Source organism: Anas platyrhynchos, chromosome 21, assembly GCF_047663525.1.
Source record: "Anas platyrhynchos isolate ZD024472 breed Pekin duck chromosome 21, IASCAAS_PekinDuck_T2T, whole genome shotgun sequence".
Taxonomy (NCBI): domain Eukaryota; kingdom Metazoa; phylum Chordata; class Aves; order Anseriformes; family Anatidae; genus Anas; species Anas platyrhynchos.
In genome coordinates this window covers 10022362-10044839 of record NC_092607.1, presented here as the reverse complement: position 1 = coordinate 10044839, position 22478 = coordinate 10022362, and the positions used below count along the sequence as shown (strand labels likewise).

Here is a 22478-nt window from a genome sequence, read left to right as displayed (position 1 = left end):
TCCCACTTCATTTTCCTGTGAATCTGTTGCTGCCGTGGTATCCTTCAGAAGGTATTTTTAGCTTTGCTCCCCCGCTCCCTCTCTCTGCCCGTATCAGGCTTTTGAATGGAAACAGATTTCTATGGCAGAGCAGAATAAGCCATTTCACGAGGCATTTTGTTACGGGTAGAAGAGACGGGAATCTGAATGTTCATTTTAAATGACATATCCCCTTTGTAATCAGCAAATTGTGCTTGCTGTGGTGACTGCCAGCAGAAAGCTGGCCTGGCTCATCCGGAGGCAGCTAGGTGTGCACCCGGGCAGCCTGCTGCAGGGGGGACGGGCTGCAGGGGGGGACGGGCAGCTCCTTCACACCCTTCTCTGGCCCTTCGGAGCCATCATCCAGGTGGCCCAACATGAAGGGCTGCAGCACTGGGAGTGGTCCTGCAGGTTTTCCTCTCTAATTGTCCCGTTGGGGAACAGTACCCCTGCATACGAGAGAAGCAATTAAATGTTCTCGTTAGATGCACTATTGATCTGGCAGTGTCTGCTCCTGCTGAGCACGGTATGGCATGGCACCTGACAAAATGTTGTGTCTCATCTTTGCCAGTGACCAGAGGGAGGTGGCAAAAGTCACAAAGCGGGGGAGTGATGCTGTGCAAAGGTGTGGGGCACCCCTTGCCAGACAGTGAGGTCTACTGCTTTCCAAGGGAAGGTGGAATTTTTGCCAAGAACACAAACCCAACAGTGATGCTCACCTTTGGGTCAGGAAACTTCCAGCCTGAATTCTCAGTAGCATTGCCTTTTAGGAGAGATTTATTACAACTCCTGATAGTGATGTTGTTCTACCACTACTCTGCAGAAACAAAAATACCCTTTGAGGTCTGGTCTGGGCCAGAGTATATGCATGCCTACATGAAGCAAGGACTACTACCTGTGCAATTTCATTGGGGCTCTTCCCCGAGGAACCAAAAAAATGCTTTCTGATAGTATGGCATGAGTACATCCTTGCTGGTTACCTTGGTCTAGTGTGTAATACATCTGTAAGAAATACAGCTGACTTTAGGATGACTGTTGAAAGTAGCAGAGGGGGTACAGATAGAGAAAACACAGCTGCTCCTGCTGTGTTTTGGTGGCAATTTCCACTGTAGCTATAAGCCTGCCTGGCCATTTCCATGCTGTTGCTTTGAAGCTCAGTCCCACCACATGTGGGCAGGACAACCTGCAAGGCCAGAGTTATCCATGGTGGTGTTGTCCACGGTCATCTGCTGAGTGCTGGCTGGGCTGTGCGTGCTTAGGTCACTGGAGCTGATGCGATCGCAGTGTGGGGTGGAGTTGTGCACAGCTGGATCTCTACCCAGGTGTGCTTCATGTGCTTCATGTTCCACTAAGCTCGTGGTCTCATTCTGGTGAACAAGTGGAGGGGACAGCACGAATCCCCTCCCTTGCCCTCTGATCACAGAATATCCCAAGTTGGAAGGGACCAAAAGATCATCTAGTCCAAGTCCTAGGTCCCTAGAGGACGACCCAAAAAATCAGACCATCTGTCTGAGAGTGTTATCCAAACGCTTCTTGAACTCAGCAGGCTTGGTGCCGTGACCACTGCTGTCGCAGCTTCAAGCCCTTCCCTCCGGTCCTATCGCTGGTCACCAGAGAGGAGATCAGCGCCTGCTCCTCCATTCCCTCTCTTGAGGAAGGACTGATGAACATTTTTGCAATGCTCTGGCCTAGATTTGAGCAAGCTGGGCATGCCATACGGCTTCCTCCTAACCCCCGCAAGGAGCTGAGCCTGCCAGCATTGCTGGCTGGGCTCTGCCCCTTGAAGGGACTGCAGCATTTGTCGGGCTGATTCAGCCTCCTGCCTGTGGTCAGTGTCCCAGTGCCTGCTTTGACAGCCAGCCCTCACGCTTGCCCTGTCAGGGTCAGGCTGGATAATTGCTGTGAGTTTGTGACAATGTGGGTCATCACGGGATGTTTCCAAGCCGGAGGCACTTGTCTGTGGCTGAAATGGCGTACGGCAGCCTTGTGCTGGGAGAGCTGCATGGCAGAGATCGCGATACAATCTAGCAGGCATTTTTGCTAGCGGGAGTGTTACAGGGAGTCAGAAGCTAGCAGGGATGGGGGAGGGTTTGCTCTCAGATGCCTGCCTTCTCAAAGCACTTCATTAATATGATATTAATTGATGCAGTAGCTCAGATCCCAGAATGTCTCCCTGCTGAAATGCAGACAGCCCCGGTGAAACCCGCTTCAGCAGCAGCAGCAAACAGGAGGGACGGATGCTCCGTGGCTGATTGGGAGCACAGGGCTTTGTTTGGCAGCACACAGGTGCTGGTGCTAGAGCACACGCAGATGGGGGATGCTGGGTGCCTCTGCCCTGCCCTTGGTGTCTGCCCCCTCTGTCTTCCTGCTCTGGGGGAATGAGTTGCAGCCCCGGGGTGCCGGGCTGCTGACAGATGGGAGCTGGGCTCCTGCTCCTGGGTGGACCAACAGGCTGCTGCGTGCCTGCTTGCTCCCCTCCACCTCTTGACTTGCCCTCGAGCTGGGACAGAGGAGGCCGAGTGCATGGGCTTGGGACCAGCATGGGGACCCCCCAGGGATCTCTGGGCTTGGTAGAGTAGGAGCAGGGCTGTGGGGGTTTGTTGTCACGCCAGTTAGGAGAGTGGCTGGGAGTGATCCCTGCAGATCCCTGGGGTGTTGTGCAGCCGTCTCGGGGCAGGTCTTTGAGCCTGGTCAGCCTGGCCTGCTGGGCACCTGTGTGTCAGCTGCTGGCAGTGGAGCTGCGCGAGCTGGGCTGCTGGTGGGGCTCCTCCACCTGCGTCCTCAGCCGGGGCAGCACCTGCCTGAGAGAAGGAGGCAGAAGCAGGAAAGAAGTCTGTGGTGGGATCGAGGGGTGTGAAGAGTCAGGAAGGTGAAGCTGCTCTTTCTTCCTTGGACTTTACCCTGTGCAGTGAAGAGACGCTGGCCAGGGCAGTGCTGGCAGCCGTGTCCCTTGGGATGGCCTGGGCAGTAAATTCTCCCTGCTCAAAGGTGATTTTGTTTCCCTGGAGGTGCTGAAGCTCCTGGCTTACTGCATCAGGTCTGATGGACAATGTAATGTCCTGTCCTTGTTCGCAATGATGTGGACTGGAGCCAGCTGCAATATCTGAGCTAGCTGCTGAAGGCTGACAGTGTAAGTGCTTGGATGCTGCGTGTCACCTTGTGCTGCTTGGGGACTCTGTCCAAATGGAAGTGGAACAGCTTTTGTGCCCTGAGCAAGCTTTTGAGAAAGTTGCTGTGGATCTGTGTTGCTCCTGTGGAGCCAAAGCCTGCTCTTGGCACTTTCATACAGTGCAAGCTGCGTAGGGCTGCATGTGGCTGACTTTTGTTGACAGGGAGTGAAAGGGTTTTACTGCATCTGTGTGAAATGTGGAACAAGTGAGCTCTGAGTCCTTGATGCTGAGTGCTCAAAGGGCTTTTGGTTTGTTTTTGTTTGTTTGCTTATGATGTTTCTGAGGTGATTGAATTTTGCATAAGCAAGTTATTCTGCTTTTGCATTTGTGCTTATGAGAGGATCGCCTGTGCATGTTGAACTTATATTTGAAAATTAACCTTTGTAAAAAAGGAGGAGGTGTCCTTGCTGTGCTGTTGGACGTTGCTAATTCCTTTATGTAACTGTAGAGACCACTGGACTGCAGCTCTTCTCTGTGCCTGCAAGGGTCTCCTTTATTTTTTCCTTGTTCCATTAGACATAGCTGTCATCCAACACATGGCTCTGAAAATGCTGTTGCAGGATCCGGTTCTTGGAGCGTTTCCTTTTAAAGCTGCTCATTTTACTACTGGTATGCCAAACCTGCCTGTCTCTCTGTGGATGGGTGAGCCAGACTGTTTCCCCATGTATCGTGCGTCATTGCCCAGGAGGAGAGTCCTGCAGACCAGATGTTGCCCTCACTGCCCCTTGCCTGGGCTATCATTGTCAGAGGGGCTGTGCAGGTGAGACAGAGGGACAGAAGACAATGACATGGCACAGATGGCCCTGAAATGAGAACTTGGGTAGCAATTGGCTGTGCAAGCCAAGAATGTATCTGTTTCACTTCTCAGAGGTGTCTTGGTTCTGCAGTGCTGCCTGTAGTAAATACTTGCTTTTACCAGTCAGATTAGCAGGGCTGGCTCTGAACACATGCAGCGAGCAGATACGCTGCTTTAGAAGGTGCTGTTTTCACGTAACTCTCTTTGAGAGTAAAGCTGCATTTAAAGAAATCTGTAGCGGAAATTCTTCAGCAAGCGAATTTGTATGGTGTCTAAACGCGGTGCTTGAGCGGTTTGGGCACCATCTTGTGATGAAACCCCTGGCTACTGCCTGTCCATGTGCCTGTCATCATCCCTGGGACGATATTTTTTTTCCTTTTAACCAAATCCGATTTCTTCTTTGCAGGTTCTGAATTGTGCCTGAGCAGAGTGCTGAGATAAGCCCCTGGAAGCAGTGTGAGTTTATCTTGAAAGCCTTTATTCTCCTTTCTAGATCTTGTGTCAGACCAACTGGGTTTTGTAGGGTAGAAGGGCTTGTGCTGGCTGGTGGCAGGAGATTGGAGATGGTGCTGCAGTATGAAAGAGTTTTGTGTGGTGGCTGGTTCTTTGCTAGAAACCCACATAGGATTACAGGAAACCTGGCCTGCTACTGCTGAAGTGCAGAACTCTTGGAATTGGGATTCTTATGGCTTTTCTAATGCTTTAGGATTTTTCCTATTTTAGGAGTTAGGCAATAGCCCATTTGCCAACAGGAAGGCTCCTACCGGCTGTCTGAGTCTTTGCTTATTGACAAAGCTGTTTTGGGTCATATTTACATTAAGTTTCCATGTGCAGCCTTTTAGGGAAGGCAGTACATTTGCAAACCAGCAAAATGTGCCACTGTGTTTGGTGAGGAGGTCCCAGGGTTTCAGGTAGGGTTGGGCACGGCTGGCATGAAGTGTGTCCCGGGTTTGCAACTTGGAGTGGAAGACAAGCAAGGACAGAGATCTGAGCCGCAGATTTAAATTTTTGGGGGAACCGGAAAGAGTGAAGGCCTTGTGGCCCAGCCCTTTTTGGAGAGGGCTGTTAACACCTTGGGTCCCTCCAGGTGGCTGGTCTGCTCTGCTCCACTGCCTTGGTGCAGGTCTGCATTACACTGTCACCTCTGTACCTCCTCCAGCACCCTGCTGTTGCTGGTTACAACACCATGCACTTGAGGGTATGGCTCCTGCCTGTCTGAGGCAGGCAGTGCTCAGGTTATGGGCAGGGACTCCACATCCTTGCTGAGAGCTGCAGATGTGCTCCTTGGGGCTGGAGGTGTCCTTGGATCTGAACAGAACAGCTCGTTAGTTCTTAGGAGCAGTTCCTCACCAGCAGAGAGCTAGGAGACTGGCCCTCCAGAGGGCTTCTTTGCAGGTCCAGTTCTGCCCATGTCCAGAGGGAAAACAAGGAGCACGGAGTTTCCTGTCCCTTCTCTCTGTGCTGCACAGACATTTGGGTGTTGGAATACCAGGTTTGGAATTAGAGAGGTAGAAGTGCAGTTCTAACTTGAGTGTTGGTTTGCACATGACCCTGCGTCACCACGTGCCTCATTTTCCCTCTGGCATGGGGTCTGAGTGCTGCTGCTCTGGGGTTCTGAGTGAGGAAGGCTGCCTGGCATGGCAGTGTTTGGCTGCTGTGTGATGCCTGCCAGGAAGCTTTACCCTTGTGATAGAGGGGTGAGTCCCTATCTTTACAACAGGGCTGTTGAGGTTCCCCTGCAGAGCCATCCCCTTCTTGCTACAAGCTCCTTTTTCTTCCCTCTCTGGGGAGAGGAGTGTCCCCTCCCATCCTGGGCAGCTCCTGCCTGCCCTGCGTGGCTCCCTCCGCTCTGGCAATTAAGACTATCCCTGAGAAACGCTGGGGAACCCCCAAGGGCTTCTTCCTCCCTTCTCACTGAATGTGAGCTTGGCTATGCTTGAGAGGACAGGGTGAGGTGTGTGGCAATGGGGATGGAGACTCCCCCATGCTGGGTGCCACACCAGAAGCTTTGAGTGAGCCCTGCTGCAACTCCCAGCACCCTGCCATGCCCTTGGCTTTGCTGGCAGCCTTGGTGCCCTGGGTGCAGCAGGATGTCAGTGGCCCAGCTCTGGGTGTGTTGGCTTTCTTGTGTCTTTTTCTTGCTTGTGCTTTGTTTAACAGGTGTTCTTGTTAGCTGTGCACCAGCAACTTGGAGAAAACTCTTGCACATTGAGGCAGAACTGTTTTGTTCCTGTGCAGTTCGGGGAAGCTTGCTGAGCCATGCGCTGGGGTGACAGCACGGAGCCTGTGGGCCCCGCTGCCTGGCAGGGCCTGGCAAGCAGAGCATCGCTGGGGCAGCACGTGTGGCCTGACCCGCTGCTGTGCTGTGCTGAGGAGTGTGTCCCTGCCCTTCAGTGGGGGCTTGTGATGCTCCCAGTCTTGGCATAACTGTCAGCCTTTCATTCGACATTTCTGCATCTTCCCCACAGCTGACTGTACCTCATCAATACCACGAAGGGCTTGCTGCTGAATTTTGGCAGGCGGAGGTGAAGAGGAAGAACTCTCCTTGGGATCTTGCTCTAAGGAGCTGGCCTTCCTCCTGGAAAGTGATGCACAAGACGTGACTGGAGGAAATGGCACTTTGAATCCACTGCTTTCGGCCCTGAACAGGGCTCTTTTGGGGCTGAAGATCACAGAATGGTTAGGGTTGGAAGGAGAACACCTTGTCTAATCCCTCTGCTCAATCAGGAACACCCAGAGCAGGCTGCCCAGGATCATATTCAGATGGATTTTGAAGAACCCTTGAGGAGGAGGGAGACTCCACAACCTCTGGGCAACCTGTGCCAGCGCTTTCCTCCCCTCTACAGCAAAAAGGAGGACTAAGACTGTACAGTATTTGCTGGTCAGCTTGCCTGAGAGCTTGTGCTTGCCTTTAGCAGGGAAAAGAGGTTGGGAGAAGGCAGGGCCGAGTGCTTGACTAAGCTGGGTTCCCTGTATTGGCTCCTCTTGCTCTGAGTACTCTTCACCTGCAGCTGCTCACACTCTTCTTTCCCAGTGCTCTGCTTGGAGGCTGGGCTTGTAGTTTCCCGGCTGTCTGCTTCTGTGTCCTTCTTGCAGCTGATCTCCCTGGCTGCTATATGCCAGTGCAAGACAACAAACCCCATGGATAGTGCCTTCCTCTTCTTGGTTTTGCCTGTGAGCAGATTGCCACAGAGGCAGCAGGTGACTTGGAGTATGGATAGGAGCTGCTTTCTGCAGTCACTGGTGGAGGAGGAGTGTTCCTTGGTGATGCATGGTCCAGATGTCCTAACACCCCTGCCTGCTTCTGACACAGGTCTGAATGTCTGAATGATATGTCCACAGGGCATATCTGCACGTGGGTAAGCTAGAACTTCTTTCTTCTCCTTCTTAATGCACTAATTTTGCTTTTTAAAGCTGGTCACAGTTACCAGCCTTTGGGTCAGTGTCCCTCCCTCTGCTAAATATGCTGCCACAAAACAGCCCCAGTGTCTACTGCAGTACCTTCCCTGCATGGCTGTGAGAGCAGGAGGGGAGGAATGGCTACGGTGCTCCAGGGCTGAGATTGTCATGGTCCTGACATCTCCCTGGAGAGCCTGGTCCAACCCAGGCTGATGGCTCTGGAGTGTGTGGCCATGGCATCTCCTGAGCAGCCCCTTCCCTGCCACTCCCAAAAAAGTGCAGCGGAGTGTGGAGGCCTGCTGGGCATGGCCAGCTCTTCACATGGCAGTCCTGTCACCAGTGCAGAGACCCCTGTGCTGTCAAGACATGCACATGGCACTGAGATGATTTAGCCTTATAATTCTGCTTGCAGGCAGTTTCTAAGAGCAGCAAAGCACAGATGAGCACAGAGCAGCTGCTGAGGTCCCACCCCAGTGCCCCAGGCAGGATTAGCTCCTTATTGCAAGAATCGGCTCAAGAAGTTGCACTAATCACATTTTGCCTGAGAATTGCTTTTGGTCCATTTCACAGAGCAGTTGGGAAGATGAAGGTGCTCTTTCTTCTTTGGACTTCACTGTGCGCAGTGATGAGACTTTGACCGGGGTGGTGCTGCCATCCCTGTCCCCCCAGGATGGCCTGGGCACAGCCCATGGGAGCTGGCACCCACAGTGTGGGGCAGGTGTCTGCTCTGTGGTGGTACTGCCCAGGGTGGATGCTGCGGCACTGTGCCTGCTCCACTGCCCTGGCTCAGGGGCACTTTGCTCTTCATCCAGGGCCTGTCCTCACTGGGTATGTGTCTTGGTCAATGAAGCTTGCTCTGCGCCATATCAGCTGCTTTGGCGTTGTCTAAGCAAATTGGTTTGTGGTATGTGGCAATGTGTGCCTTGAAGGCTGGTGAGAATGCTGCCAGCTCCCTCAAACTCGTATTGGGAAAGGCTGGCTTCTGGCCAAACATCCTGCTTGCTTTGGCTGCTACTTTTAACCTCTTCTGTATCGCCTTAGTTAGGAGCCTGCTTTCCCCCAGGTTGCCCTGCCGCTGGGATGTAGGCCCACTGCTGACACACCCCTGTCTCCCTGCCCAGCTGTTGAAGGTTTCTCTGCCAAGATCCATGCTGGGGCTGTAATCTTGCCCCACCTTTAGGTGTGCATTCAGTGCCGGCTGCTTGGCTGGCAGGAGCTGTGGCTTTCCTTTGAAGATAGAACTTTGCTGCTCTCGTGGTTGTGCGTCTCTGAAGGTGTTGTGTGGGGCTGCTGTGCTTGTTCATCTGAGCTTGCAGGGCTCAGCTCCCTCCTGGGTGCAGCTCAGGGATGCCGTGGCTCACCTGCCTCTCACTGCCCATCTGGTGCCAGTCCAGGGGCTGTGCCTGCTGCAGTGGCAGGGTGCTTTTTGTGCCTCTGTGTATAGCTTCTTGGGCTGCTGGGAGGGTCTTTGTCGTGGCTGTTATCTTTTATATTGTGGGATTGCATCAGGTTGCCTGGAAATGGCCAGTTCTCCATCAGGCCATGTGCTGCCCAGGTGTTCAGGTCTCGGCTGGTGTCCTACACGCCCCTACAAAGGCTGCAGGACACCTGGTATAGCGATGGGGTGGTGAGCTTTGTGCTGTGGTGAGCAACTTTCGGAGCCTGAGAGGCAGCTGAACGTGTGGGTTGGAGAGTTGGACCCCTGTGGTGTCACGTGGGGTCCTGCTGCCACGTGCACATAGTGGCCCAAAGGCTGCTCGGGTGGAGCCGGCGCTGTTTTCCTGCCCTGGAGTCGCATCCATCAGGCGACTGCAGCACAGGCCCCACCTGCCTCGAGCCAAACCAGCCTGGGCCACATGGGCAGGCTGGCAGGGGGCTGCTGCTCCCGGGGGCACAGCTGTGACCATGCTCCTTCCTGACCCTGAGGCGATAATTCAGTGCTGTGTTTTGGATGAAAAGGGCAGGAGGACAGGGGAAAGAAAAGGCTTGCTGTAATTCTGTTGGGATTCTGTGTGATGCCTTCTTCACAAGGCAGCACGGCTGCGAGCGCCGAGGTGCCGGTATCTGTGTTGCCAAGGAAACGGAGGCTCGTGGTGGCTGGGGAGATGGAGATGGGGCTGGAGCCAGCGTTGTGGCTCTGAGCCAGAGGCCACCCCTCTGCTGCCACCGGTGGCAGCCTGGTGGCTGTCCCCAGGCTTTGTTGCAGAGGACACATCAGATGGCATCCATGCCTGCATCTTCCTGCAGCAGCTCCCGAGGTGCTGGTGACTGTAGGCCCATGAGGGTGTTTCCCTGGTGGTCTGGGCCTAGGGCTCCCTGAGGAGGTCCCTTGAAGCTGGGGCAGACAAGGGAGAGGCTTGCGGAGGTGAGACAAATGCAAGCGCTGCAGGTGTTCGAGCCACCTCCACACAGTTCCCTTGTGCTGGCCCCAAGGGCTCCGCTCTTGCCAGAGGGTCTGGTGCTGGTGGGTGCTGCCCGGTTTGTCACAGGTGATGGGTTGGAAGGGAGGTCTTCCCTTTGCTCCTCCATCCTGTAAATGAGGCATGTGGACCCCCCCCTCCTGGGGAGTACAGACTTGTACCCTCTGCTGGAAGGCACCCGTCATGGGCCACCTTCAGCTGAGGAGTGACCACGGACCAGCCAGCCCATGGCCTTTGGAGCTGTGGGTCTTCTCCTGTAGGCCCAGAGCTGGGTGTGACCTGTCACCCCTCTGCCGGAGCCGATCTGTGCCTGGTGGCCTCCTGCCAGACAGACTGGGACACGTGGGATAGAAGAGGTAGGCTGGGATGGACACGGCTGAGACTGCTTGTCTGTAGCCCAGGGCAGTGCAGATCAACGTAGGAGCTGTCGCTGCTTCTGCTCCCTTTGTCCTGGCTGTGGTGTGGTCCCCAGTTTTGCTGCAAGGACAGGAACCACGCCATCCTGTGCCCAGCTCTGCTTGGCACAAACACCCTCACGGTGCCCGCCACTGTGCTGGGGAGGTGCTGCTGCTTCTGGCAGCGAGGCTGTGCCCAGATGGTCAAAAGTGTGTTGTGTGGCGGGGCTGTCCTGCACCATGGTGGGGCTGAGAGCTCTCCTCTAGTTCTGCAGAGCTCACATCCAGACCTGGCAGGTGTCGGCTAAGCCATGATGATATTCTGAAAATGTTTCTCTACCTGCCAGATCAGGGGAAAAAGTTATGATCAGGAACTTCACGCATCATGTAAACTTTAATCTTTTTTGCTGTTTGCTTCAGTGGTAAAACATTAATTTCTTTCTTTGTGCCGTGACTGCTGAATGGTGCTTCCCCACTGCAGGGTGAGCTTAGCTGCGACCCCAGGCACAGCCAGCTGGATCCTGATCTCCCAGTTTAGGTCTGTCTGCAGCAACCTCCTGGGCAGGGCTTTGTGCCCCTACATGCCTGTGTTATTTAGTGGAACTTTCCTACCAGCCCTGTGTGACAGCAGGAAGCTCTGGTAGGCCTTTCACTGGTTCTTGCTGAGGGCTCTGCCCTTGGGTGTGGTGGAAAGGAGAGGCTTAATTCAGTTGTAGGTTTTGTGTTTTTTTTTTTTTTTTCTTGCTTCATTTGTTTGTTTTTAACCTCTCCAGCCTTTCCTTTTCTTGTCATTTAATTGTTCAAGTTCGCTGAGTGCCTGTCATCTGCTGGGGGTGGGGGGCGAATTTGGAAAACAACACCTGCTGAGGATTGTCCAAGAGGTAAATGGAAGGGCTGGGGGAGAGCAACAGAAAACTAGCAATATTTGCTTACCAGCAGTTGCCCCCCTCATCCCTGGGAGGCCTGCTGGGATGTTGGGTTCCTCAGGGAAGACCTGGCTGGATGTTGAGGGGGGAAAACAAGGCTGGAGCTGGTTTACAGTGGGAACTGGGGGTCTCAGTGTGTCTCTCCCATTTTGGTATTGGCATGGGTTTGTGCATCTGTTTGTCAGAACTGTATTTGTGCATCATCTGTATGACTGACTGTGATATCCCCATCTACTCAGGGAGTCTCTGCTCCTTCCTCTGGAAAAACCGGGTGCTCATCTGTTCCTGTGCAAGCTTTCCCTCTGCAGCTCCCCTGCAATGGGGGAGCATTTGTTCAACAGGGTTCTTGGAAATCCGATTGTGTGTGGAAAGTGGAAGAGAGGTGCCAAGAATGAAAAGGGTTAAAATTAGGCAGCAGACTTGGTGCCATACCTGGGCTGGGTTCTTTCTTGGGCTCTGCAGGGGCACTGGGCAAGGCGCGCACTGCCCTGGGCAGCAGAGGGGCACCCACTGGCTGGCTGCGTGGCCCCAGGCTGCAGGCAGCGACTGCTGTGTGTGAAACCTGCCTGGGCATGGGGACTTTGGCTTTCTGATGAAGAGAGGGAAAATAAATGAATTTTGATCTTTATATTTGCAAATAATACAAAGCAAACGAGATGAATTGGTGGCATTGTTTGCAGTCTTGGGACAAGTTTAAACCAGTGCCTGGGGAGGTGTCAGCAGCTCAGCCTCTAGCAGGAGCAGTCTGCTGTGCGGAGCAGCTTCAGGGTGCACGAGGGAGCGTGGTGTGGGCATCAGCAGAGGAGCTCCTCGTGCTAGCCAGCTGCTAATCTGTCCTCACTCAGAAATGAGCTGAACAACAGCATACCTTGCAGGCACTGTCCAAAAAGATGTTTGCAAGAATAGTTCCTTCACTGAGCTGCAGCTCCTGATCGGTTTCACTTACTGATTTGCTTCTTTTCTTCCTGTGGACTTGAATCACTTTCTTCCTTACAAAAAAATTTTGCGATGTTTGGAAGAATTTCTCCAGCATGTTGGTCTGTATCAGTTGGGAAGCAGCAGCAATGTTGAGGGTTTTGATTTGCCCTTGGTGCAGAGCACTCCCTTCTTACGCCCCCAAAGGCGATGTCCCGTGGGTTGGCATGTTACGGAGGTGGAGAGGTGCTGTCCTGGGCTCGTCGCTGGTTACAACCAGTGATCTGTCGAGCAGCAAATGTGAGCACGGTGTGATGGAGGATGGAGGCAGTGGGGCAGGTTGGGAATCCTGCTCTGCTGACGTGGCTGATTGCCAGCGCACATTGTGCAGGGAACAGGTTGTTTGGGCAGGTGCTTCTGGGTTTGTAAGGCTTTGCTGAGCCTGGCTGTGTCCTCAGCACTTGGAGCTCAGGGCCTTGGGGGAGGAGAGCCAAGCTGGAAAGGGTTATGCCACTGAGAGAGCACAGGGGAAGCACAAAAGCATTGCTGTCCTTGGGAAAGCAGGCTGTGTGGTGTTATGGAAGCGCTGCTTCCCAAGCAGGCTGGGCTGGCCACTTGAGATGGAGCGGAGTGGTTTAGATTTGTTCTTTTCCTCTTTGTATCCATCATTTGTCAGCTTCCAGAAGCAGCAACTGGACTCGGAGTGGAAGGTCTGCCTTGTCTAAAAGCATTTCTCCCTTTCCTCTAGGCCTTGGGTACAAAGCGAAGCTGGGGGCCATGCAGTGGGAGGTTGGTTCTGCCTGCTTCTGCTGGCTTGCACCAAAACAGGGAGAAGAGCCAGGAGCCACAAGGCTCCTGCGAGGCCCCAGCACCAGATGCAGCCCCTTGGTCAGGGCAGGGGGCTGGGAGATGCTGGGCAAGGTGGGTGAGCACGTCTTCCCTCCAGTCAGTGCCAGGTTATGTAGGTGAAGCATGGGGGCCTTCAGTCTTCATTACGTGGTGGCTGTGTTGAGACAGGGATAGGCAGAAGAATATCCAGGTGCTTCAGAAGGGTTCGGATGACCTGTGAAGGCATCAGTGGCTGTGCTGCTCAGGTGTCAGAACTCCAGGCTGTCCCTCAGGGCAATCACAAGCCTCTCTGGGGAATTTATTGCCTTGGGTCTGTTTTCTTAACAGACCATTCCCAGTCCCAGGTGTTTGTAAGGCACTTGGAGAATCCTTTCTTAGAAACAGCAAAATGCTTTGGATCAAATGAGATCCTCTGGTATGAGAAAGATCTGTGTTTGTAGCTGCTGTAGGCTGGAGGAAAGGGAGGTTGCTGTGGGTGGTGGCTTAAACCCTATAGCGCAGAGCATCCAGAGGGTGCATCACACAGGGGTGCTGACTGTGTGACATGCATCAGAGGATTTTTCATGTTGAATGTTAAGTGAACTGCTTTCTCCCTTGCCCTTTTCCTTAACACTTGGGAGGTCCCTGTCCACGTCCAGGACCTTTGCTGAAACTTTTTGAATGCCCGGGGTCTTATCATATTATGGTATCATAAAACTCCTGTCTCCCTTCTATGCTTCTAGCATCTCCCCTATACTCTGCTGACAGTGCAGATGTCCCTTTTAAAGGTATGTGCTTGCCTGGTAGAGGCACATTCCTGGCTTCACAGAGCTGCTTGACTTGGTGGAGGAGGCAAGCTGTGCAATGCTGTGTTTTGCAAGAAGCCTTAATGAACTTTGTGCCCCCTACGCTCGTTCCTGGAGCGGAGGGCAGATTTCAGGCAGCCAGTGCAGGGGGACAATTTGCAAGGTTTGCTGACAGTGGCATGGCTTGTGGTGTGTGGCTGCTGGGGCTGCTGCAGGCTCTGCTGTGCACAGGGCTCTGCCCTGCCAAGCTCTGTCTGTTCTGTGCCCTGCCCTGTGCTCCTGGGTGCCTGAGCCCAGCAGCTGCTCCTGTGCTGGCAGTGCCAAGTGTCCTGTGCCAGCGGTCACCACAGGGCCAGCTGTGGGGACACTGCTGCTTGTCACCACCAGCCCAGCTTGGGCACAAGGCACGCTCGTACCCAGGACAGGAGAGGGCAGGTGCCTTCAGTGTTTTGGTCTCTACTTTCCTGGAGGCAAAAGCCTCCTGGGCTGCAGGAAGAACGTGGAAGTAAGGAGCTACCCAGCAGCTGCAGGGGCACGTGTCCAGCAATGGGCAGGGCATCAGCTGGGTGCTCGCCCTGTCCCACATCGCAGGGCTGGGTGCTGGTGTGGAGGACGGCCCTGTCCTGGCCTTACATGGCCCTACAAGAGCAGGGAGGAAAGCAAACTGCGATGTGAGATGTGGATGAGGCATCGCAAGTTGCAATCTGTGCCTGCTTTTTTGTCTCACTGCTAACGTCTCGGCAGCACTTGAATCTGGAGAAATGTATGGTGTTTTTGCAGGGCTGAATCATGCTCTCATCTGACCCACCAGTTGAGAGATCTTCATTTGCGTGCTAACGAAGTAGTGTGAAAGGTATTTCTTGGCTTCCTGAGCTGTCCCCTGGGAAGGGTCAGAGCCATTTATTCCTGAATTTCAGCTGGGAGGTGTCACTTGAAATGGTAGGAGCTTGGTGGCTGAAACCCTGTTAAAATGTCCCTGGTCTTGAAAATCAGCTGTTTGCTGATGTGTGTGGTGGGAGCTGGACAGTGGGGAGCAGGAAGTGCTGCTTTTGCATCTGGACAGGCTTGGGCATGGAGCAGCCCAATCCCACCAGCATGGATGCACCTTGGTGCCGCTGGGCAGGGGAGCTGCTGAGCCCTTCTGGAGTGTGGGGAATGGGACAGAGGTCAAAGTCCTCTTTCCTGCTTTTCTCGTGCCAGAAGGGCTGTGTGTGTGTTTTCTAAAGCAAGGCAGAGTCTGCCAGGATCTGTGAACGTTCTCATGGTTCATGTTTTACTGAAGTCCTGTGTGGCATGATGCTGTTGACTTTGGAGCCACAGAGGGGCTAAGCAGGCTTTCTGAGGAGAGCTTGGTGAGATCTGTATGGACCGTCTTATTGACACCAAGCTGGGGGTTATCGTTACAGGAGATTGCTGCCCATCTCCAGAGGGCAATGCCACTGGAGGAGTGGTGTGGTTTGTTGCAGGGGAGGCACTTTGCTGGCTGTCAGGCATGTTGGAAAAGTACAGCTTCATGCTCCAGGGTCAAATGTCTCCGTGCTGCTGGGCTAACACATGATGAGTAAGCAGATGTCCAGGCTCTTGGCAACTGCTGACATATAAAGACATAATTGCCCAAACACAGATTCAACATGTGTCAATGAAGTCTGATCTCACTGCATAAGAGCAGCTTTGCCAGTCTCACTCAGAGAGGCTGCGAGCAGGCTGTCCTCACCGTGTCTGGGCTGGTACTGTGGGGATCTTTGTGAGGTGGACCCCAAAGCTTGTGGAAGTGTTGCATATGATGACTGTCCTTGTGTAAATATTTTACTTCAGGGTGACTTCCTCCTCCCATCTTTACCCTCGTATTTTTTCCTACTTGGCCCAACTCATAGCTCAGCAGCTCCAGCCCTGGCCTTTATGTGCCATGAGGATGATGATCCACCATCTGCTTCTCACCACAGTGCTCAGCAGCTTCTTCAGCCCTGGGTTTGACTCCTTTTCCCCAGCCCAGCGCCCTGGTTGCTCCCAGGAACTCAGGATCTGGTCAGTAATTGCAGAGCACACCAGCTAAACAGCCCAAGCTTGCCAGGCCCTGCTCAGGGCTGGAAAGCAACCACCTATCCTGCCAAACATGTCTCTGTTTGGTTTGGTTTGATTTGATTTAACATTATAAGATACGGCTGGTAAAGGCATATATTGATTTGAGACTGGAGGAGACTGTTCCAGCCTGCCTCGATGAGACCCTCCTGCCCTCTGTTACCAGCTGGGCTTTGGGACAGAGCTGGCATCTGCTGGAGGGACAGGAGCTGATGTGTCTCTGTGGTTTCACTGGGAGCATTCCCTTGTGGTTAGTTAGTGGTGATCTTCTCCAGTGCCAGGATCGTGCTTTATTGTTCTCAGCTGCCTGAAGATAGGAGCTGTGTAGGGCCAGGTCCTGCTGACACTGTGCTGGTGTGTGGTGGGCCAGGCTTGCTCCAATGAGCAGAACGAGGCAGCAGAGCCCTGTCTGGGCAGGGCAAGGTCTGCCCACAGGCTGGTGGAAAAAGTGTCTGAAGTGAAGAGGGAATACACTCGCTATTCAGCATGTTTCTAGCATGACCTGCTCCTGCTCAGACAACATGTTGAGCAGGACATCATGCTATGTTGGTCTGACATCTCATTTCCAAAATCCTTCTGGCAAAGGGATGGGAGGGAGCAGGTTTGAAGGTGATGGAGAAAGAGTGGATTACAGGGACTGTGGCTGTCAGATATGTTTATTCAGTAGTGCGGATGGACCTCAAGGCTTGTGGGTGGGTGGAGGAAAGGTGTCTGCAAGAACCTCGTGGTTCCACGGAGGCCGGGATAGTAGTGGCAGGGGATGGGTGGGTGGGGGAGCCTTTAGGCTCTCCAGCGCCGTGCCATTGCTGTGGTAACTGCTGCGCGTGGTGGCTGTGGGCTGCAGAGGCATGTGTTCATCCTGCCTGTTGCGTGCACGTTGAAGGTCTTGCTGGGCAGAGGAGTTGGGTCACTGAGAACTGGAAGATGCCTTGGGTGCTAAACAAAGAGGGAAATGCTTTAACATAAAGGGAGAACATCAAAAGAGCTTGTGATTGCCTGGAGAGACTTGGATGCTAGAACATCCTTCTCTGTGACTGATTTGAAGAAAAAGTGGGACATGAGGAGGGGATGTAGAGAACTTGAGGCAAACGTGGGGGTGAAGGGTCTTAGAAATCTAGCACTTCTGTGCTGCATGGTTACATACCAGCAGGTAAATCTCGGTGCTGCAATAGCAAAGCTTTGTTATCCTGGTTAGCAGAGATCTGCAGGAGCCAGGCAGAGAGGAGGGCTGAACCATGGTGTCTGTCCAGCTGTGGGCAGCAGGGTTACTTAGAACAGACCCTTGCTGCATGGCTGAGACCCCAATGGCAGGAGGAGGAACCAGCGCTGCCTGGTTTGGACACAGCACTGCTCCATGGCCTGGGAAAGATGGGGAGATGCAGATCTGATATTGTGGAAAGGTGGGAGCAGCTCTCCCCTGGTGCCCAGGGGACAGGGACAGCCACAGCCCAGGACTGCAGGGCTGAGATTTGGATGAGATACCGGGGAACGTCTCTGATGAGAGGAGAAGCAGGCTGTGGAGGGAGAGGAGTTTCTGCTGCAGAAACTATTAAAGGCTTGTCAGGCTGGTGGACCAGCTCTGTGTGTTGGGCTGAAGGGGATTAAACCAACTCTCCAAGCATCTCTGCTGCAGTGCTTGCCTTGCTGATGAAAGGATGCGGTGACCTCCTGGGGGTTTGCAGGGGAGGCAGCGCAGGCACTGGAGGCCTGCGGGATGTGAGCGCAGGCGGCTGTGGGGACGAAGGCTTCCACGTCAGCAGCATCTGGAGCCTCACCTCTGTGAGTCAGCGTTTTGGGCACTGATGATTCACAGCCATACTGCAAGACAGCCACGGGCTGATGCAGGGCTGAAATTAATTGTCTGGAAGGAGGGCAGCTCGAGAGGAGGGAGACAAGCTGTTTTCCCTCAGCTTTTCAGTGTTTACCAAGCAGGGCTGTGAGTTATGCCAGCACTGAGATGTGCTCAGCCTGCAAAGCATGCTTCACCTTTCAGCCCCCTGCCCTGCCTCCTGTTGCCGTGGCACTTTAGTGAGCAGGTGGCTGATGTCTGGTTGTCACCGTCCTGAGGCTGCAGAGCACAGCCCCCTGCTTGGCTGAGCCTTTTAGGACATTGTTTCAGTCATATGCATCCCCTACCATCCTGAATCTCCAGGGCAGAGAACAGGATAATCTCCCTCCTCTGTGGGTGCATGTGCCAGGAGACACCTCTGATCCCCAAACCCACAGTGCCAGGCTCCTTGTTCAGTGCATGTGTTTTTAGAATTCAAATTAAAAGCGGAGACTGAGATGCAGGAGCCGGTGGCTGGAAGCTGCTGCCCTGTTGTGGGGTGGTGGGAATGGTTGGAGTGGCCAGGATGGTTTTGGAGTGGAGATGATCCTATCGTGTGCCACGTGCTCAAGTGGGGTGAAAAAGGAGGCACCACACCTCTGCTTTCAGGCAGACACTTCGAGAAGCAGCCTCTCCTGGTAGGAGTCTCCCATATTTGTCTGCAGTACGCTGGTGACCTTGGAGCACACGTGGACACCCCTGAAAATCCCTTGAGCTGTTCTGAACCAGCTCAAGGCTGAGTAACAAGTACCGTTTTTATGCTTCAGGAAAGTTAGTCAGGGTTTTTCTGAATTCTTTCTGGGCTCAGTTAACCTCAGCATGAGGTTTAAATTGTCATAACTACCACAGACGTGTTCTTCTCAGAAGGCCTGGCCCCATCCTCGATGCTGTAGCTCAGCTCAGAGTGTGGCGAGGTCAGAGGCTCAAGTAATGGGTCCTCAGTGCATGTGTGTCCAGCTCAGTGATTTCCAAGCTTGAGATTTCTTTATGGACACTTGAAGGATTTTTGCAGACGAGGTGCAGAAGCCCTGCAGCAAGCTGAAGCCTGACAGCAGTACGTTTTTTGCTTTTATTTTGCAAGTCATTGCAGGATTTTCCATTTGTCCTTTTTGGTTTTTGTGGTGTCTGGCCACTCTGAAAAGCCAAAGGGCAGATTTTCCCCAGCTCTGTGGCAGATTCTCCCTCTCTCTTTGGGAGACCAGTGAAGCATGTTGCTAGCATGGTAGACCTGCAGCAACATAAGGAAGGTTGTGCAAATCCATGAGACTCTTGCCTTCCCTCTCTGAGGCAACTAACTGAATTTTGTCTCTCTGCTGCTCAGCTCGATGGGGAGGTGTCTGTCTGTCTGGCCATATACACCGCATCCCTTTCCACATGCGTTGCCTGGGCTCCTGGTCACCGTTTCTGGCTCCTGCTCAGCCCTTTGACTTCGAGTTGCTTCGACACCTCATTGGTCCTACTTTGACGTATCTGTTAAACGCTTTAGAGCATGAAAATTTCCAAGTCACAGATGTTCCCACAGCAGATGCAATTCATCTCTGCTGCAGGTATATTTTGGGACTCCGGTGTATGAGTGAGCACTGCAGTGCTGGGCACCGTGGGTGCGTTGGAGGCCAGCGTTGGGGTGGCTTTGGGAACTGGACCTGAATTCCTGGTGGTCGGTGTGTCACTGTGAGGATACAGCACTGCATTAATGTGGTTTTGTTTTCTGTCCTGAATATAAAGCAAGGACAGAAAGCAGCACAGGCAGAGCTAATTGCTGCCGACAGACAAATGGGATGTGTAAAAGGTGTAAAGTGGGAGAAGATGAGGGTAAATCTGTTCCAGAAAGTCAGTTATTTTGTGTATGAATGCTTTGTGCAGCAGAGCCAGCCCAGGGCAGGGCTGGGCTCGCCACCCTCCACCCCCCAGAGGCAATACCTTGGCCCCTGGGGAAATGCCTGGGAGGGGAGCAGATGGGAGAGCAGAGTGGCCTGGCTGCGGGCAGGGGTAACTGCTGCTCGCATCCTGCTCCTGTGCTTGGACCCTGCCCTGGGGCTCACCCAGTGCCCAGGCTCTCCAGTGTCAGCGAGAGGAGGACAGGGGACTATTTTCTTGTCACCTCTGAGGCATCCCATGCTCAGCCTAGCTGAGCCTTGATCTAGCGAAGTGGGGAAACAGCTGTTGGCTCCATGGATGCTTCCCCTCGGCAAGCACCTTGGATCCAGCCAACAAATCTCCTGGGGAGCTTTGTTTTGAGTCTGGTGCGAGGCGTGGTCTGTGGGAACCCCAGGTACTGGGACACCATCTGAGACAAGGTGGAAGTGAGTGCGCCTGGCAGATGCGGGAGGCACTGGGAGGTTCCCCAGACCAACTGGGACCAGGGGCTTTGTCGGGGAGCAGAGCTGCGAGGCTGGAGGCTGCCTGGGAGAGGCTGCCTGAGGGATGCTCATCTCTGCAGCTTCAGGGCTGCTATCAGTGCTGATCATCTTGCACCAGCCCCAAAGCATAGGCTCAGCACAGGGCGGATTGTACACTGCATAGGGCTGGACAAAAGTGCCAGTGCTGCCAAAGGGGCGGTTTGGGCTGCTGGGAGACCTGGTTGTGCACAGACCGGGCACTAAGGATCGCTGGACTGTCCCACGCACCCAGGTCACAGTGAGCATGTCCAGTGCTTTGAGTGGAGGTGGGCAGGAGCTTGGTGACAGTGCTTGCAGAGGGTGCTGTGGGTTGAGGGGCTGCCCACAGCGCAGTGGGGCAGCTGTGGTCCTGGGGCAGGAGATACCTTCTTGTCAGCAGCAGTTGTTTTTCTCAGCAGCCCCAGATCTGCTCGTATGTCCTGAGTCCCTGCAGGGTTCCCTTGCATCCCCTGTGCAGGTCAGCTGCTGAGCTGACGCATGCTGCTCTGCTCCCCACCCTGCAGCAGCTCCAGGATGACTTTCCCTTTCTTCTCCCTGCACTCTGTTATCCTTTATTCCGTCTGTTCTGTGCTTTATAACATTTGCCTCTTATCTTTGATAATTGCCTGTGAGGCTTGAACGTCTCCAAGGCCTAAGAGATGTCTTTGCTTTGGAAGGAGGCCAACTCTGGCTAAAAAGGTCATTTCTTCCGTTCCTGGGCATATTCAGGGAGTGTGAGGCCCCTTCCCTGCAGCAGCCTGGGAAGATGGGGATATTTCTCCATTCGGCATAAGCCAGAGATCCTCCTTTTTGCATGTCCACTCTGCATTTGAGCTGTGGGTTTTCACCAGTGGCCGTGCTGCTTGCTAGCTTGATCCTGCCCTACCTGCCCAGCCCTTCGCCTCGCTGCTGGTGCTGCAGCAGCCGCTCTGACCATGTTGGGAGGTCAGTGCCCTGTGCTGCAATACGCAGGGAGCCCTTGCTTTGCAAGTTCCTCTCTCATCCTTTAGGCTTATTTGGAATTACTTGCTCTGGAATTTCCTAGAGTTCCAGCCTTGCTTTGATCTGTTCTCAGTAGTGGGAACGTGGTTCTTGGTGCCTTTGGTGCTTGTAATATGAGATGTTAAACAGGAGATCTTAAACAGGGACAGGTAGTTCAAGTCAGGTATTTCAGGAAAGGACCATTTTGGGCAGGGACCAGGCATTACGCTCCTGCAGCCTGTGCACTGCTCCTGCAGCCCTTCTGCTCGGGCCACGGATGGACAGTGGCTGCCCCCAGCCGTAACTTCTTTAATGAGTTGATCCACATTGGTAGGCACCAGGCCCAGTAACACTTCTCCTCTGGCTGGTGTCTCATACCTGGACCAGGAATTTATTCTCAGCACACTCCAGGAGTCTCCTTGCTTACAGCCTGCTGTGTGGCTTTTCCAGCAGACATCCAGGTGCTTGAAAGGATCATCAGGGTGACAGGACTCATCGGGATGAAGGCCTGTGAATACAATGCTTCTTGTAGTTGTAGGCCTCATCAGCCGGCTCCCCTTAATTAGATGGCCTGTAGCAGACCCCAACCACGAACTGTCCCTTATTGGTCTGCTCCTTAACTTTTACCCCCAGGCTCTCAATCTGTCCATGGCTGTTTCTCAGAGACCTCTGTTCCCCAGACCTCTGGTGCTGCTGTGGGGCAGCGGGTGTGTGGGTATGGGTGTCCCTGGGCATGCCCCAGGTATGTGGTACCCTTGTGGTGGCCTGAGCTGGTCCACAGCGCGGTGTCAGAGAGGCAAAGGGAGGCCTTTATGTTTCCTTGCTGTTGGGATGGGATTTTGGTTCTAGATTCCTCTTCTCTTTATCTTTAAACATCTGCCCTGCAGGACTGGCAGCTTGGGGACCGGTGTAGAAGAGGACAAGAGTGAGAAGATCCCTGTCTCTTTGTCCCTGCCAGCCCCCACTAGCTACTCCTGGCTTTTGAACCATCCTCAGGTCGGGTCCAGCCTTGAAGAGCCTTGTCCCCTTAAGCAGCTTTTGTGAGCAGGAGAGCACTCAAAATCAAAGACTTATTTGGGGTTGAAGGAAACCTTGAATCAGGCTTGTAGATAAAACTGTGCCATAGAGGAGAGAGTATCTCTTCCTCCTGGTTTGTGAATGTCTCCAAAATAATGGTTGGCAGACAGTTTCACCAGGCTGGCGTGGGGGGAACCGAGAGCAGTACCTCTCTGCCCCAGCAGAGTGCTGCTGCAAGCCAGGCTTCTCTTGCCTCTGCTGGGATCTAAGGGCTTACTGTGTTGTTGAACTAAAACCTAACCCCAATTTAGCCGTGACCCCTTCTAAGAATTGAGACGCATCCCACACTGGTCAGAGGGAGCTGGCAGTCCTTCAGCATCTGAGTCACAGAGCAGCATTTTGAATTGCTGCAGGGAATACAAACGTTTGCCTCCTCTGTCAGCTGTGATTGCAAGGATGAGAGAGAATGGTGCTGCAGTTCAGCAGGGTGAGCAGAGGTGGTGAAAAGCAAGGGCAGACGAG

General features: G+C 53.6%; 1 protein-coding gene across 15 annotated transcripts in view; it reads left to right on the top strand.

Annotated features, from left to right (window-relative positions):
* EPB41L1 (erythrocyte membrane protein band 4.1 like 1) overlaps window positions 1–22478 on the top strand; it is a 69666-nt gene that overhangs the window by 4730 nt on the left and 42458 nt on the right. For 13 of the 15 annotated variants that reach the window (XM_072026652.1, XM_027472843.3, XM_027472834.3 and 10 more), the window contains exon 2: window positions 4391–4440. The exons of the other annotated variants lie outside the window; for them this stretch is intronic. The gene's annotated coding sequence lies outside the window, so the exon portion shown is untranslated. The remainder of the gene's footprint in view (window positions 1–4390; window positions 4441–22478) is intronic. 15 annotated transcript variants of the gene reach the window in all.